The sequence below is a fragment of the Tachypleus tridentatus genome, unplaced genomic scaffold (genome assembly GCF_004210375.1).
Source record: "Tachypleus tridentatus isolate NWPU-2018 unplaced genomic scaffold, ASM421037v1 Hic_cluster_1, whole genome shotgun sequence".
NCBI classification, from domain to species: Eukaryota; Metazoa; Arthropoda; class Merostomata; order Xiphosura; family Limulidae; genus Tachypleus; species Tachypleus tridentatus.
The window spans coordinates 23,538,657-23,556,185 of NW_027467777.1; positions in this window are offsets into that span (position 1 = coordinate 23,538,657).

A 17,529-nucleotide genomic window follows, 5' to 3' on the forward strand; every position below is an offset into this window, starting at 1 on the left:
AAATTTTTTTGGACTGTAAAGTTGAAATTACAGCATCAGATAGTTGGACGCAGATTGCTGAAGGTATGGTTAGATTAGGTTAAACTCTTCGTCCTAAGAAACGTATAAAACATATAATGATAGAGTACAAGAAATAGCTTTCTTTTCTTCCATTAAATGTAAATGTGGCTCACAACGAACGAACGACTTATCCGTCACGTGTTTTAATAGATATGTTTGGTGTACTTTCTACAGGCAGTTTCGAAACGACTGTTACAGGCCAATGTCTGTGACACAAGGCACAGATGGCGGCCCAGTTCCAGCACGTGAGCGCCACGGGTGATAGCTCTGGACAGGAACTACAAAGAAGATGACTGCTAATTCGGGATTTTAATTACAAGTTACCAGTTTCTATGTGGAAACTACGTCAATATGGTAATGTATATTATGTAACAAATTTCGTACTTAAAGATTTTTATAGTTAAACTTCATTCATGTTGTGCTCTAAATATTCATGGTTCGAGAAACAACTCTTCAACTCAAACAAAAGCTGATCCTGATGATAACAGAATATGTTAGACGTTTACACAAAGAGAAAGAGTTGTGAAACTCTTAATAAATCATCATATGTATACTGGAACACACTGCACAATAACGACTATAAAAACACTGAATAAGATCTACTTACATCTTAAATAAGCCCGAAATAAGCAAAGTAAATATATCTACCTAATCCCTACATAAATAAAGTAAACATATCTATCTAATCACAACATAAACAAGAAAAATATCTACCTAATCCCCACATAAGCAAGGTAAACATATCTACCTAATCCTTACATAAATAAGGTAAACATAGCTAATTCCTACATAAAAAAAAGGTAAACCTTGTTTACCTAATTTATTACCTATATTTACCTAATTTTTACATAAACAAAGTAAGCATATCTACCTAATCCCAATATAAGCAAGATAAACACACCTACCTAATTTTTACATAAACAAGTGAACATAGTTAATTTCTACATAAACAAGGTAAACATATCTACCTAATCCCAATATAAGCAAGATAAACACACCTACCTAATTTTTACATAAACAAGTGAACATAGTTAATTTCTACATAAACAAGGTAAACATATCTACCTAAGCATTACACAAGCAAGGTAAACAATATCTGCGTAATCCCCACATTAGCAAGGTAAACATATCTGCCTAATCCCCATATAAAGCAAGGTAAACAAATCTATCTAATCCTAAAAAACAAGGAAACATATCTTTTTAATGCCTACATAAACAAGGAAGATATCTATCTAATCCACACAAAAGAAAGGTAAACATATCTTTTTAATGCCTACATAAACAAGGAAAATATCTATCTAATCCACACAAAAGAAAGGTAAACATATCTATCTAATCTCACGTAAACAAGGTAAACATATGTACCTAATCCCTATATAAGGATTGTAAAATATCTAACTAATCTATACATAAACAAAGTAAAAAATATCTGTCTAATTTCTACGTAAGCAAGGTAAACATACCTACCTAGTCCCTATACGAACAAGGTAAACATACCTACCTAGTCCCTATATGAACAAGGTAAACATACCTACCTAGTCCCTATATGAACAAGGTAATCATAGCTAATTCCTACATAAACAAGGTAAACATACCTACCTAGTCCCTATATGAACAAGGTAATCATAGCTAATTCCTACATAAACAAGGTAAACATATCTACTTAATCCCTACGTAAACAAGGTAAACATATGTACCTAATCCCTATATAAGGATGGTAAAAATATCTGTCTAATTCCTACGTAAACAAGGTAAACATACTTATCTAATCCCTATATGAACAAGGTTAACATATCTACCTAATCCCTATATAGACAAGGTTAGCATATCTACCTAATCCTTACATAACCAAGATAAGCATTCCTACCTAATCCTTATATCAACAAGATAAGCATTCCTACCTAATCCTTATATGAACAAGGTAAGCATTCCTATCTAATCCTTATATCAACAAGATAAGCATTCCTACCTAATCCTTATATCAACAAGATAAGCATTCCTACCTAATCCTTATATCAACAAGATAAGCATTCCTACCTAATCCTTATATCAACAAGGTAAGCATTCCTACCTAATCCTTATATCAACAAGATAAGCATTCCTACCTAATCCTTATATCAACAAGATAAGCATTCCTACCTAATCCTTATATCAACAAGATAAGCATTCCTACCTAATCCTTATATCAACAAGATAAGCATTCCTACCTAATCCTTATATCAACAAGGTAAACCCATCTAATCTAGCTCTACAAAATAAGATTACACACATTGTTGTAAAAATAATTGAACAGTTGACAAAACTTGTTGCAACAAGTATCAAAAATGTAGATATAACACATGGTGAAACAGCTACACGTGTGTTATATGTTTACTAATTTTCTAGCTATGTTATGAATTAGCATGTATTATGACAACACATGTTAATATGTCAGTAACACACAATACAACGTACGCTGTGATTGAATCATCAAGGTGTTCTACTTTGGGCTTTAGCTCGGCATGACCAGGTGGTTAGTGGTGCTTGACTCTGCAATCTAAGGGTCGCGAGTTCGTATCCACATAACGCCAAACGTTTTCGTCCTTTCAGCCGTGGGTGCGTTATTATGTGATGGTCAATCCCACTATTCATTGGTAAAAGAGTAGCCCAAAGAGAAAGAGATGGCGGTAAGTGGTGATAACTAGTTACCTTCCCTCTCGTCTTACCCTGCTAAATTAGGGACGACTAGCGCAGATAGCCTTCATCTAACTTTACACGAAATTCGAAAACAAACAAACGAAGAACTTTGTCGCAGAACACAACTGGTTAGAACACAGTCAGTTGCCACACAGACTTTGCTCTGAGTGAAGCTTCCAGGAAATTTTTTTCGAAAGTAAAATCACTGGAAAGAAGAACCAAAGTCTTCTAGTTGTCTGATCTAAACTGTATAGTTCGCTGTAGATAAAGACGACGAACAGAAATTATATGTGTTTTATTATACTCTTGTGTTCTGTAGTATAGGAATATATTCACAATGTTTAAGCCTTATGTACTGAAATAACACGAATTAAAATTTGTCATCAGTGTAATATACATTTCAATGTGATATATTTATATTATCTTACATAGCTTTACTATTTTTAGCCGCGGCATAAGGGCTGATAGAACGGCTTTAATTTTTTTTGAAATACACATTTTTAGCTCATTGACCGGTTTGAGATCTAATTCCACTTTTGATGCAGATGACCAAGGTCTCCGATCAGTTTTCTACTTCTGCCTTAAGTGCTGTGATTATTGAAGTATCCCTCTTGTTCTACCTGAAGAAGAATAGTTTGAACACTTGGTGAATGTGTCAAGCATCGAATCGTCATAAAAGTTTAAAATACAAAACTGATCATGTTTACCACGTGGTAACTTCGACACGTTTAATGGCATGTTCGTTCACCGGTGACACTAAAGTTCCAAGCTCGAGAAGAGCACGTGCCAAAACACAACCAGGATGTTAGAATGTGTTGTGTAGAACCGCGTGCATTCCGATATTGGAGAGGAGTTTTTAGTTACCCATTAAGACAAGATGTAATGGACATGTTTGCCATTTCTGTCCCTTTATTGCTCATGCGCAAATCAATTGTGTTCAAAGAGAACATTCCTTCCATTTTGAGGATTGGTTATTCTATAACACAATTTTTCTGTTTAAAGAATTAAACAAATATGTCTTTATTACTTATTGCTTAAATGTTTGTTCTCGTTATAAAATCGTAGTAATAATAATGATTAAGACATATAAGTGGTAATAATAATAATGACACGTAAGTGGTAATAATAATAAGGTCATGTAATTGGTAATAATAATAATAATGTCATGTAATTGGTAATAATAATAATAAGGTCATGCAATTGGTAATAATAATAATAATAAGGTCATGTAATTGATAATAATAATAATAAGGTCATGTAATTGGCAATAATAATAATAATGACATGTAGTGGTAATAAAAATAATAAGGACACAAGTGGTAATAATAATAACGACACGTAAGTGATAGCAACAAGAAAAAGAAACACGCAAGTGGTAATAATAACAATAAGGACAGGTAAGGGTAATAATAATAATAATAATAACACATGTAAGTGGTAATAATAATAATAATGAAACGTAAGTGGTAATAATAATAATGTCATGTAACTGGTAATAATAATAATGTCATGCAACTGGTAATAATAATAATAATGTCATGTAGTTGGTAATAATAATAATAAGGACACAAGCAGTAATAATAACAATAACGACATGTAAGCAGTAATAATAACAACAATGATCACGTAAGCAGTAATAATAATAATAATGACATGTAAGTAGTAATAATAACAACAACGACACGTAAGTAGTAATAATAATCAATAACGACACGTAAGTAGTAATAACAACAACGACACATGTAAGTAGTAATAATAATAACGAAACGTAAGTGGTAATAATAACAAACGTAAGTAACTGGTAACAATAATAATGTCGCGTAACTGGTAATAATAACAACGTCATGTAACTGGCAATAATAACAATAATAACAATGTAAGTGGCAATAACAATAATGGAGGACAGGTAAGCGGTAATAATAATAATAATAATAAGGACACGTGAGTGGTAATAATAATAATAATAATAAGGACATGTGAGTGGTAATAATAACAATCACGATCACTGTAAGCAATAATAATAATAAGGACAAAGGGTAATAATAACAATAATAAGGACATGTAAGTAATAATAACAATAATGGGACATGCAAGCAGCAATAATAATAAATAAGGATCATGCAAGTAGTACAATAATCACGATCACGTGAGTGGTGATAATAATAATAATACGACACGTGAGTGGTGATAATAATAATCAATAAGGATCATGTAAGCGGTAATAATAATAACAATGACACGCGATAACGTACAATAATAATAAGGACACGTAAGCAATAACAATAATAATGATCACGTAAGCAATAATAACGTAAGGACACGTAAGTAATAATAACAACAATACGATCACGTAAGCAGTAATAATAATAACATAACGACACGCGTACAGAGTAATAACAAGGATCATGTGAGTGGGCGATAATAACAATAATAAGATCACGTGATGGTGATAATAATAATAACAATAGGACAATGCGTGGCAATAATAATAATAACGAAACGCAAGCGGCCAACAATAACAACGTCACGTAACTGGTAATAATAATAATAATGACACGTAAGCGGTAACAATAACAATAACAATCACGGCGTAGCGGTAATAATAATAACAATAAGCACGACAATGAGTGGTAACAATAACAATCAATGACACGTGCTAATAATAATAATAAGGACACGTAAGCAATAATAATAATAAGGACATGTAAGATAATAATAATAAGGACATGTAAGTCGTAATAATAATAAGGACATGTGAGTGGTGATAATAATAATAATAAGGACATGTGAGTGGTGATAATAATAATAATAAGGACATGTGAGTGGTGATAATAATAATAAGGACATGTGAGTGGTGATAATAATAATAAGGACATGTAAGTTGTAATAATAATAAGGACATGTGAGTGTAAAATACGATGGAATTAAGCTTGTTTGTTTTTGAATTTCGCACAAAGCTACACGAGGGCGATCTGTGCTAGTTGTCCCTAATTTAGCAGTGTAAGTTCGCGCACAAAGCTACACGAGGGCTATCTGTGCTAGTTGTCCCTATTTTAGCAGTATAAGACTAGAGGGATGACAGCTAGTCATCACCACCCATTGCCAACTCTTGGGCTACTCTTTTACAAACGAGTAGTGGAATTGACCGTCACAGTATAACGCCCCCATGGCTGAAAGGGCGAGCATGTTCGTTGCGACGGGGGTTCGAACCCGCGACCCTCGGATTACGATTTGAACACCTTAACCCACCTGGCCATGCCGGGCTTGCAATTAAGCATTAACTTGAAGCTTAGGATAAAGACAAACATTTGTTTTACAAATAAACTGAGAATACAGCTAATTATCTTTTAAGCAGACACACCAAACCTTCATCTCGCGGAGTTTCTTACACAGACTTGTTAACTAACAAAGAAGTTGTTTGACGTTGGCATTATGGTATCGTTTATTCTTTAGAATATATATTTTTTAAACACACATGAGCACAAAATCGACGAAACATATACAGTTTAAGTAGTTTATATTGAAATGATTTTAGCGCCGCATCACGTTGTTATAATGGAAGTTTCGTGTTCTGTTATGTTCTCTCTGACGATCGTGCATCTTGACAATAGTCCTGCAGCGTTGTTGCTTTTACAAAATACTCTATCGTAAAGCTGTCAGGCTTGTATGATACTCGTACTATTTTTATATGTTTTAATTTCCTTTAACTCTACAATAGACCATATTTCTTAAATGAACTAAGATATAAAGTTATATTTTATCTATCTTAATTTACTGGTTAGAAACCCTCTTACAGAATGCATCTCCTGTAGAAACAGTGGTGTGATAAAGTTGTCTCTATGAACTGACTGAGAGGCTTCGGCCAACAGCGCGATTTTTCTGATGAAACTCGGATGGAAAATGCATTAATGATGCATAACTAAAAATAAATTCATTTTAAAGGTTTATTTTCATAGAATTAGAGTTAATTGACATTATGTCCTCACGGTTTTCGAGTAAAACGAATGTCACTTGTGCCTCTTATTGTGTCACTTCTAGAGTTTAGTGTTATGGGGTTTCCTTGGCGTAAAAGGCTATTTAAAAGATTAAGCGGTTTCTGTAAACCGAAACCTACACATTTATTTCACGTGGAACGGTTGGAATAACCACAGCACGTGGCATGGCATGTCAGATGTGACACGTGTCGCGTGGAGTGAAGAGTATTTCAGTGATTTAGAGAAGCCGAATCCGCTTGGCTAAGGATTACTGCAGAAGCTGTCAAAATTAATCACACGTGACCCTTCTGGTTGTAAGATGTGTAGGAAACACTGGGAAGTGACGCTGGAGCAGTCAAACGTCACAAAAAAGATGTGTGGTGCCCAAAGTTGTTACTGAAAGGACTTACGGTATTCAAACACAAATTACAAGTTATAGCAAGAGAATGAGTAATTAACTTTATTTGTTATCGAGAAGAATACGTTGAGATATTTCTAGTGGTTTGACAAACATTCTCTCTTGAGAAAAACAAAGTTTCAGTTTACACACGAAAAACTTTTACAGTTAATACTGACCCACACAATGTCCACAGAACAACACTTGAACCGACACGTGTATTTAACCTCTCAATACGGGTTACTTCTATCAGCTGTATTCAACCTCTCAATATGGGTTACTTCTAACAGTTGTATTTAACCTCTAAATACGGGTTACTTCTAACAGCTGTACTTAACCTCTGAAATACAGGTTACTTTTATTAGCTGTAGTTAACCTCTAAATGCGGGTTACTTCTAACAATTGTATTTAACCTCTCATCAAGGGTTCATTTTAACAGTTGTATTTTCACCTCTTATTAATATCTCGTACAAGCATCTATTTTACAATTGATATACAAACATGTATCTATTAATTCTTATAAAAAGTATCTGGTCTAATGAAATTTTATTGGAAATTACATAAATCGAGATATTTAACTTACAAATATGTAAATAATTAATTATTATAAATAATGAAATATATAATGTTCTTATTACAATCCATCCAGTGGAATTAGAAACTGAAATATTTAATATAGAGACACAAAAATTAATTTAGAAATTATTTTACTTTTCTAACTAATGGTCCACCCTGTTTTAATAGTAATGAACCAAACCCTTCTGTTATAAGTATTATAACGTTATAATCATTCAGACTTTACCAATGTTTTAATAAATTACAATATTAATGTTGAAATATTGATACAAAATATAGTAATTAGTGGATATAATAAAGAAACTAGGGGCCGGCATGGCCAGGTGGTTAAGGCACTCGCGTAATCCGAGAATCGCGGGTTTGAATGATCATTACACCAAACATCTTCGGCCTTTTAGCCGTGGAAGCGTTATAATGTGACTGTCAATCCTACTATTCGTTGGTAAAACAGTTGCCACATTGGATGGTGATGACTAGCTGCCTTCCCTCTCGTCTTACACTTCTACATTAGAGACGGCTAGCGCAGATAGCCCTCGAGTACCTTTGCGCGAAATTCAAACCAAACCAAAGAAACTCTAAATAAAATTATTAAAATCAATACTATATTCAAGTATACTAGATGCATATATATACTAAATATAAATACTCCGTAAAAGTATAATAAATACATATATATATATTTATGTGTTTATGTCTAATATATATATATCAGATAAAATATTAGATACATATATGTACTAGATATTAATACTACATAGATATATATACTAGATATAAATACTAGATAAAAGTATACTATACACACATATATACTACATGCATGTATACACTATACATAAATAATAGATACATATATATATACAAGATATCAATACTAGAAACAAGTATACAAGATATATTAGATACATATAAATATCAGATATAAATACTTCGTACATATATATATATATATATATATATATATACAATATTTAAATACTACATACATATATATATTAGATATAATTACTAGATACAAGTGTATTAATTACATATATATACTACATATAGTTACTACCTACAAGTATACTAGATACACATAAATACAAGATATAAATACTACATAAACATAGATACTAGATATAAATGCTAGATCCAAGTATACACATACACTGCTGGCCAAAATCTTAAGGCCAATGAACATAAAGAAAAAATATGCATTTTGCATTGTTAGACTCAATCACTTATTTGAGTGGAGCTTCGAAAGATGAAAATAAGAAATGGGAAAATAAAAATAAAAACCTTATTTAGCATTTAATAGGGAAAATGTGAACACTATGAAATTAGCCTAAATACTCGCTGGTCAAAAGTTTAAGACGAAACGTTAATCGGTAAAACGTAACGAAATTTAGTCATTTCTGTTCAAGCATTAGCGTTGTCAACATCTCCCACTGATCATCTTCTGTGTTACATTGGGTAAAATCATGGTAAAGGCTAAAAGGTTGACAGAGTTTGAACGTGGCAAAATTGTCGAGCTGCAAAAGAAAGGTCTCTCTCAACGTGAGATTGGGCGTAGTAAAACTGCTGTTGCAAATTTCTTAAAAGACCCTGAGGGAAACAGAACGAGAATTTTAAGTAGTTGGCCAATGAAAATTTCGCCGGCGTTGAGCAGGAGGATTCGAAGGGTTGTCCGGCAAGACACCAGCCAATCATCGAACCAGATTAAGGCCCTTACGGATGCAAAATGCAGCTCAAGAACAATAAGACAGCATCTACAAGAGAAAGGATTTAAAAACCGTAAACGTCTTCAATGGCTACGCCTCCTTCCACACCACGAAACAGCTCGGTTAAACTTTGCTGAGAAGCACCAAATGTGGGACGTAGAAAAGTGGACGAAGATTTTGTTCTCTGATGAGAAAAAATTTAACCTGAGTGGTCCAGATGGCTTCCAACGTTACTGGCACGATAAGGATATCCCACCGGTGACATTTTCTACACGACACAGTGGAGGAGGTTCCATCATGCTCTGGGTGCTTTCTTCCATGGAACAATGGAGCTTCAGATTATACAGGGCGTCAAACAGTGGCTGGCTACACTGGCATGTTGGAGAGAGCATCCTTATTGAATGAAGGCCTTCGCTTGTGTGGAAATTCCTGATCTTTCAGCAGGACAACGCTGCAATCCACAATGCCCGTATGACAAAGGACGTTTTCATGGCGAATAACGCGATTTTTTTTTTACCTTCCAGCGTGTTCGCCCGAAATGAACCCCATTGAAAATGTTTGGGGTGGATGGCAAGGGAAGTCTATAGAAATGGACGTCAATTCCAAACAGTGCATGATCTTCGTGAAGCCATCTTCACCACTTTGAATAACATCCCAGCCAGCCTTCTGCAAACGCTCATATCGACCATGCCGAAGCGAAGTTTGCAGTTATTCGCAATGATGTCCGTGCAACTCACTGCTGAGACCTCTTGTTGGGCATTTCCTACCCTGTTTAGGACTTCATTTCAGTACAGTCTTAAACTTTTGACCAGCTAGTATTTTGGCTAATTTCATAGTGTTTACATTTTTCCTATTAATTGTTAAAAGTTAAAAAAAATTTCCCTTTTCTTATTTTTATCTTTCGAAGCTCTATTCAAGTAAGTGGTTCAGTCTAACAACGCAAAATGCATATATTTTTTATGTTGTTTATCTTAACATTTTGGCCAGCAGTGTATACACTAGATATAAAAACTACATTCAAGTATACTAGGTACATATATTTACACAAGATATAAATACTGGATACGGGTATACTAGATTCATATATATACTAGTTATAAATACCACACACGAAAATATACCAGATATAAATCCTAGATACAGATATATATATATATATATATGATATAAATACTAGATACATATATATATATCAGATATAAATACTAGATACATATATATACTAGATATAAATACTGCATAGATATACAATACAAGTATACTAGATATAAATACTATATACAAGTATACTAGATATAAATACTATATACAAGTATACTAGATATAAATACTATATACAAGTATACTAGATATAAATACTATATAAGGTATACTAGATACATATACATGCTAGATATAAACAGTAAATACAAGTATAATAGATACATATATATATAGCAGATATAAATACCACATACGTATATATACTAGATATAAATACTATATACAAGTATACTAGATACATATACATGCTAGATATAAACAGTAAATACAAGTATAATAGATACATATATAAATACTAGATACATATATACAGTAGATACACATACCACATAGATTTATATCTAGTATACTTGTAACTCTAGTATTTATATTTCACTATATAAATCCATGCAGTATACAAGATACATATAGATACTAGACACAAATACTAGATACAAGTATCTCCATATAATGCATACATACCAGATATAAATGCCACATACAAGCATACCTCATATAAATTCTAGAGACAAGTATAATAGATACATATATATAGTTAATAAGTACTACATACATATATATAGTTAATATAAGTACTACACAGAAGCATAGTGCAGACAGACAGAAACTGTAAACTGATGGTATGTGTTTGTCAATACAACATTAATACAGACAGACAAAGTGTAAACTGATGGTATGTAAGTGTTTGTCAATACAACATTAATACAGACACACAGAAAGTGTAAACTGATGGTATGTAAGTGTTTGTCAATACAACATTAATACAGACACACAGAAAGTGTAAACTGATGGTATGTAAGTGTTTGTCAATACAACATTAATACAGACACACAGAAAGTGTAAACTGATGGTATGTAAGTGTTTGTCAATACAACATTAATACAGACACACAGAAAGTGTAAACTGATGGTATGTAAGTGTTTGTCAATACAACATTAATACAGACAGACAGAAAGTGTAAACTGATGGTATGTAAGTGTTTGTCAATACAACATTAATACAGACAGACAGAAAGTGTAAACTGATGGTATGTAAGTGTTTGTCAATACAACATTAATACAGACAGACAGAAAGTGTAAACTGATGGTAAGTGTTTGTCAATACAACATCAATACAAACACACAGAAAGTGTAAACTGATGGTATGTAAATGTTTGTCAATACAACATTAATACAAACACACAGAAAGTATAAACTGATGGTATGTAAGTGTTTGTCAATACAACATTAATACAAACACACAGAAAGTGTAAAGTGATGGTATGTAGTGTTTGTCAATACAACATTAATACAGACACACAGAAAGTGTAAACTGATGGTATGTAAGTGTTTGTCAATACAACATTAATACAGACACACAGAAAGTGTAAACTGATGGTATGTAAGTGTTTGTCAATACAACATTAATACAGACACACAGAAAGTGTAAACTGATGGTATGTAAGTGTTTGTCAATACAACATTAATACAGACACACAGAAAGTGTAAACTGATGGAATGTAAGTGTTTGTCAATACAACATTAATACAGACACACAGAAAGTGTAAACTGATGGTATGTAAGTGTTTGTCAATACAACATTAATACAGACACACAGAAAGTGTAAACTGATGGTATGTAAGTGTTTCTCAATACAACATTAATACAGACACACAGAAAGTGTAAACTGATGGTATGTAAGTGTTTGTCAATACAACATTAATACAGACACACAGAAAGTGTAAACTGATGGTATGTAAGTGTTTGTCAATACAACATCAATACAAACACACAGAAAGTGTAAACTGATGGTATGTAAGTGTTTGTCAATACAACATTAATACAAACACACAGAAAGTATAAACTGATGGTATGTAAGTGTTTGTCAATACAACATTAATACAAACACACAGAAAGTGTAAAGAGATGGTATGTAGTGTTTGTCAATACAACATTAATACAAACACACAGAAAGTGTAAACTGATGGTATGTAAGTGTTTGTCAATACAACATTAATACAGACACACAGAAAGTGTAAACTGATGGTATGTAAGTGTTTGTCAATACAACATTAATACAGACACACAGAAAGTGTAAACTGATGGTATGTAAGTGTTTGTCAATACAACATTAATACAGACACACAGAAAGTGTAAACTGATGGTATGTAAGTGTTTCTCAATACAACATTAATACAGACACACAGAAAGTGTAAACTGATGGTATGTAAGTGTTTGTCAATACAACATTAATACAAACACACAGAAAGTGTAAACTGATGGTATGTAGTGTTTGTCAATACAACATTAATACAAACACACAGAAAGTGTAAACTGATGGTATGTAAGTGTTTGTCAATACAACATTAATACAGACACACAAAAAGTGTAAACTGATGGTATGTAAGTGTTTGTCAATACAACATTAATACAGACACACAGAAAGTGTAAACTGATGGTATGTAAGTGTTTGTCACTACAACATTAATACAGACACACAGAAAGTGTAAACTGATGGTATGTAAGTGTTTGTCAATACAACATTAATACAGACACACAGAAAGTGTAAACTGATGGTATGTAAGTGTTTGTCAATACAACATTAATACAGACACACAGAAAGTGTAAACTGATGGTATGTAAGTGTTTGTCAATACAACATTAATACAGACACACAGAAAGTGTAAACTGATGGTATGTAAGTGTTTGTCAATCACAACATTAATACAGACACACAGAAAGTGTAAACTGATGGTATGTAAGTGTTTGTCAATACAACATTAATACAGACACACAGAAAGTGTAAACTGATGGTATGTAAGTGTTTGTCAATACAACATTAATACAGACACACAGAAAGTGTAAACTGATGGTATGTAAGTGTTTGTCAATACAACATTAATACAGACACACAGAAAGCGTAAACTGATGGTATGTAAGTGTTTGTCAATACAACATTAATACATACACAAAGAAAGTGTAAACGGATGGTATGTAAGTGTTTGTCAATACAACATTAATACAGACACACAGAAAGTGTAAACTGATGGTATGTAAGTGTTTGTCAATACAACATTAATACAAACACACAGAAAGTGTAAACTGATGGTATGTAGTGTTTGTCAATACAACATTAATACAGACACACAGAAAGTGTAAACTGATGGTATGTAAGTGTTTGTCAATACAACATTAATACAGACACACAGAAAGTGTAAACTGATGGTATGTAAGTGTTTGTCAATACAACATTAATACATACACACAGAAAGTGTAAACTGATGGTATGTAGTGTTTGTCAATACAACATTAATACAAACACACAGAAAGTGTAAACTGATGGTATATAAGTGTTTGTCAATACAACATTAATACAGACACACAGAAAGTGTAAACTGATGGTATGTAAGTGTTTGTCAATACAACATTAATACATACACACAGAAAGTGTAAACTGATGGTATGTAGTGTTTGTCAATACAACATTAATACAGACACACAGAAAGTGTAAACTGATGGTATGTAAGTGTTTGTCAATACAACATTAATACAAACACACAGAAAGTGTAAACTGATGGTATGTAAGTGTTTGTCAATACAACACTAATACAGACACACAGAAAGTGTAAACTGATGGTATGTAGTGTTTGTCAATACAACATTAATACAGACACACAGAAAGTGTAAACTGATGGTAAGTGTTTGTCAATACAACATTAATACAGACACACAGAAAGTGTAAACTGATGGTATGTAAGTGTTTGTCAATACAACATTAATACAGACACACAGAAAGTGTAAACTGATGGTAAGTGTTTGTCAATACAACATTAATACAGACACACAGAAAGTGTAAACTGATGGTATGTAAGTGTTTGTCAATACAACATTAATACAGACACACAGAAAGTGTAAACTGATGGTATGTAAGTGTTTGTCAATACAACATTAATACATACACACAGAAAGTGTAAACTGATGGTATGTAAGTGTTTGTCAATACAACATTAATACAGACACACAGAAAGTGTAAACTGATGGTAAGTGTTTGTCAATACAACATTAATACAGACACACAGAAAGTGTAAACTGATGGTAAGTGTTTGTCAATACAACATTAATACAGACACACAGAAAGTGTAAACTGATGGTAAGTGTTTGTCAATACAACATTAATACTCTCTATGTTAAATTTTCACCTCTGAATTTGTTTTACTTTATTTCTACAACATACTCGTTGTCTAAAAATCAACAGTTATACAGTTCTGTTATAACAACATAATGATTGATCGTGTTCAATTCTGATTAAAAATGAGTTGTTAACAACTATGTTTACAGTTAGAAAAGTAGCAATAGAGCCCTCTATTTCTACACCTAACACCAGTTTCATGGAATATATATTGTATAAATTCGTGTGTATTTATTCTTTTAACTAGCTATTATCGTTGCTAAAGCTGGAACCATACAATTACGTGGGTACAGTTACTATAGCGCCCTTGTATGAAAGCAAACAGCAGAGCAGAGACCGTGGCTGACGTTTCCGTTTAAACTTATCTGACCTCAAACCAATGGTTCGTCCCGCCCGTTGTAGTGATCGTTTAGGGTAACATATATTTAGAGTCCTCGTAAAACAAAAGACACAGACCACTGGAATGCTAACATTAAGAGGTAATTTTTCATCTTACTTACCCCGAAATGCTAGAACCTTATTTTTATTTCAATTAATTGTTTACTTGGATGAGCAAGTCACCTCCCTAAAGTGAAGGGTGATACAGATGTGGATTGTTGGGAGCACCCACATCTCGCTCTCCTAATTCTATATCTATTGCCGCTCTATATTTCTTATGTGAGATTGGCGAATGTAGGTTACATTAAGACTTCGTAGACAGAGTATTCCCACCGCAATGTATTCCGCAGTCACCTCCAAAACCTAGGGTACATTTTATAACCCCAAATTATAGGATTTGTAAATTCTGGGAAGACATATTAGTTTGTCATGTATATGGGATGGATGCAAGACTTGAGAATTCTTGAGATAGTGGATTTCTTGTAGAAGTGTGTGGCTAGTTCCATTATTCTGTCCTTAATGTTTGGGATGTTGTTAACATATAAAAGGGAGTGTATACTGGTACTCTGTATGCTATCCTCAAGGCTGTTGTACTTGGTGTTTACTGTACAAATTATCTGACATCTTACACAGGACCATACTGTGTGAAAGCGCAAAACACCAACAGTGATTATTTTCCTGATACAACTGCCCTCTTCCGAGTTATTTGCGAAATGCTTATAAACTGAACTATATGTTCCATTGGCCTTTACTTACCACCGGAATATTATAGAGGGAGACATAATTAACACGTTTCTAGTTAATTGTTACAGATATTTAACACATGTATAATAATTTATACTTTAAGCATACCCATTGAGTTTTAACGTGTTAAAATCTACAAATATGGTCCATTGTTGTCCATTGTGTCTTAGAAACATTTTTCCTGTACACTGACAAAATTACCATAATACAGACATTTCATATTTCAGCTTTATATCTACCTCCTATTGTCGGGAATTATTACTAGTTTGTTCTTTTTGTAATAAGTTATAGAAATTAATCTTATAATATTATTGAATAATACAGTCAGTAATGAAATAATTAGTTTAAGTTTACAGATGGTGAGTCATACAACACTGTATGTATTCAGTGTTAGTGACGGTAAGTCATATAACACTATATTCAGTGTTATATCTGTAAAAAATACTTTGATAAAATTCCAAATGTTTTTTTTTTAGTTTTCCATCATAGGTTTTAAATAACTTTATGTTAACTAATTCAAACCATATTAATTTATATTCTTATCTGTGATGAAAACAAGCATGCTTGGTCTAGTCACTAAATCTATAAAATCAAATGTCACTTCATATTTTACCTAGATAACTTTAGTTATTGGCCTGATAATTATATAGAGCATACCAAGCTGTTTCCTTTAGCAACTCGGGACTTTTTCTTTCCAATGTATTTACATCTAACGTATTAGTTAATCACTCAACTACAAAATGAATGGGGATAGTAGGCCTGTACCAGTGCTCTCAACCCGATACATCAATCCTACGTCGTCAGTTTGGACATTTTTACAACAGAGATCACCTCTTGGGTCTCAATGTAATACGGTTTCAGGTTTTCAGCCAGCTCTAGTCACATCTCTTTAAGACAATAAAGTGAATCGATAGGGTATTATATGTAAGACCTGTGATAAACTTACCATTAGCAGAGAACAGATGTGCTTGAGAGCTACCAAGGAAGTGTATCCATGGGTGAGCCAGGATGGTAGCAGTTTTCTGTTCCTGTCATTTGTTCCAACCCCAAAAAACTAGAGAAACTGACCACTGAAACAAATTCTCATAGTAAAGCTTCATGGGATTGAAACCTGCTGCTTATGAAAAAATGAAATTCTATCAAACTGTGGTTCAAAATTAAAGAACCGCTCCAGTAGATAGAAATGTTCGAACTTACTGCACGTGCTCCCACACTTAAACCTAGGTGAAACTGACAAAGAGCGTGAAAGAGATCTAAATCTAAAATCGAGGTCGAAAAAAATCCATACAGGGTAATCGAAGAGCTCCGCCCACTTCTGATGTGATTGGATGATAAAGATGTTCTTCAAACTAAGAGGATAGTTACAACGATAAGAACAATAAGAAGTTTAATGAAGAAACATTGAAAGACAGGTAAAACACGATCACTTTCAATCACTTAATGTTGAAAACTGGATTTTAATATACTAACTTTTTTGTTCTCCGAAGTTACTGAGAAACAAAACTTTTATCGTTCTATGACGATAATCAAATTCGGGAAAGGACAGTACACAACTGTTAACTGTTATAACCCAGGACAACTGTTATAACCC